Source organism: Tenrec ecaudatus, chromosome X (assembly GCF_050624435.1).
Source record: "Tenrec ecaudatus isolate mTenEca1 chromosome X, mTenEca1.hap1, whole genome shotgun sequence".
NCBI classification, from domain to species: Eukaryota; Metazoa; Chordata; class Mammalia; order Afrosoricida; family Tenrecidae; genus Tenrec; species Tenrec ecaudatus.
Genome location: NC_134548.1, coordinates 139,755,022 through 139,757,186, shown reverse-complemented (window position 1 = coordinate 139,757,186; position 2,165 = coordinate 139,755,022). Strand labels below are relative to the sequence as shown.

Genomic DNA, 2,165 nt, shown 5'->3' with positions numbered 1-2,165 from the left:
TGGTATCAGACATTGGGTGGGCTAATATTAGACTTATGGACTTGATCTGGACTGGGATGGGATGTTTTCTCAATATTCAATTGCTCATATATACTATGCTCTTTCCTATACACATATGTGTGTTTATGAATTTGTTTCTCTAGTCTACCCGGACTAACACATTATGGTACCTTGGGAGTGAGGTACTGGAGAAACAAATTATGAAGATGAAGAATGGATGTTTGTTTGACTTCTCCATCATGGTATTTTCTCTTCTTTGTCTAGTTGTAGGTCAGATATGTCCATGCAATTTACTGGCTTATTTTCTGGAAAGATTATGGGAGTGCATGGGTTTGGATTTGTGGCAGGTCCAATTCCGTGGGTCTCTCACAGTGTCCCATGCCAAATAAAACTGTCACCCCGAAACATTGCCTGGCTTTATCCAATGGGCTTAAGGCACTGAAGTGGGTTTCACAGTGAAAAAAAAAAAAACAAAAAAGTATATGAAATTAAACTTTTGATTACTTTATTTGGCTGTTCTCCTTGGCTATTCCTGTTTGAGATTATGAAAATCAATGTTGCTAATTAAATCACTCTTCAAATTTCTCAGAAACCATGCTGCTCTGGGAAATTGGCTGACAGGAGGTCAGAATGGCCAGCAGAAAGCCTGGCACAGGCTTGATGTTCTCCAAGGTCTAATCCCATATTTTGAATCAATAGAATAGTTTAGATAAATATTAAGATAAGCTAAATAAAAATTTGACTGTTTTAAGAATTGAGTTTAGTATGTGATTCTACTTTGTTTATACTGAATTCTTCTGCTTATTATTATTGATATGAAGATTTATAGAAATTATTATTGGGCAGTATGAAAATAGCAGCTTGCAAGCCCACTTGCCTTGAGCCATTAAAATTTGATCTTTAAATGAGTTTAGGACATGCCTGCAAAGAAGGCTCTGAAAATATAAGCCCCACCCAGTGCTTTGGAGTATTCAGCATATTTGTGTTATATGACACCTGCCTAGGTAATTGTTGACAGATTGAAAAAAAAAAAGAACTCTTTGGATTTTTAAATTTTGAAATTGTGGTTTTTGTCAGAAGCTGAAAAAAATTCTGGAACCATGAAGAAAACTCCTCTTTAGGACTGAATGATAAAGGGAGACAGTGACTACCTGAAATGCTTTCTAACTGACCACATGGATCCACTTGTTGAGTGGAAGTGGGAGAAAAGCAGCAATAGAAAGATGGGTTGAGTTTGGCCACTGACACCCATGGAACTGGTTCATAGGAACTAAAGAGGAAGATGAGAGTGGGTTGACTGGTCTGAAGTTCATGACCTAGCACAATTGGGCTGGAGTTGTTGGGAATTTGTGATGGGGTTCATGGTCTAAAGGCAAGGCAGTAAATGAGCACCCTGGTGAGGCTAAGTGAGGCAGGCCACAATTAGTTGACCAGAACCCAACCAGATAAAGAGAAGATTTTTGATCCTGTGAATTGGTGCATGTTGCTGAAGACTTTATGGATGGCCTGTGCTGATTTGACTTAGTTTATGGATGCAGGCACACAAGGTTCCAGCTGGATGAAGATTGTTCACGTCAAAGAATATGATTGCCTTCTCAGAGCACTGGGTTGACATAAGTGGGCAGTATAGAAATCGGATAACCAAAATGGGACATATAAAGGCATGAAGTGGCTAGCTTACAAACTTTCATAATTGGAGGGAATATATACATAGAATTATAGGATTAAGGTGTATGTGCATTTAACTGCAATTGTTAGGCATAGGACATTTTTGTTGATAAGGGGTGGTCTGTGGTGGTTATATAATCATTTGCGGGTGATTATACCAGCTATCCCACATCAAGCTGCATCTGAAATGAGGCGTCCGGATGAAAGAAGAAGAAAGAGGTTTATACAAAGTATGGGATTGGGAGAACAACAGTCTGATGGACTGAAGTACCGAGTATATTCAAAGCTTGGTTTTTATACTCTTCTTACAAGGGAATGATTACAAAGTAAACATTAAAGCACTGATTTTTAGAAAACATTCTGAACCTCTTATCTATGCAGATGTTACTAAACTAGGCACACTATCTAAACACTTGAATAATAACAGCACTATATTCTAAGATAAGCACAAGGACATGCAAAGTTCAAAAGAATCTTAAAGAGGTCTTAAAGAATTG

At 37.9% G+C, this 2,165-nt stretch overlaps 1 non-coding gene across 1 annotated transcript; it reads left to right on the top strand.

Annotated features, from left to right (window-relative positions):
• Positions 1-324: 324 nt before the first annotated feature.
• LOC142435399 (small nucleolar RNA SNORA42/SNORA80 family) lies at positions 325-458 on the top strand. The gene has a single exon (XR_012781461.1). It is a non-coding gene; the product is annotated as a small nucleolar RNA SNORA42/SNORA80 family (small nucleolar RNA).
• Positions 459-2,165: the final 1,707 nt, after the last annotated feature.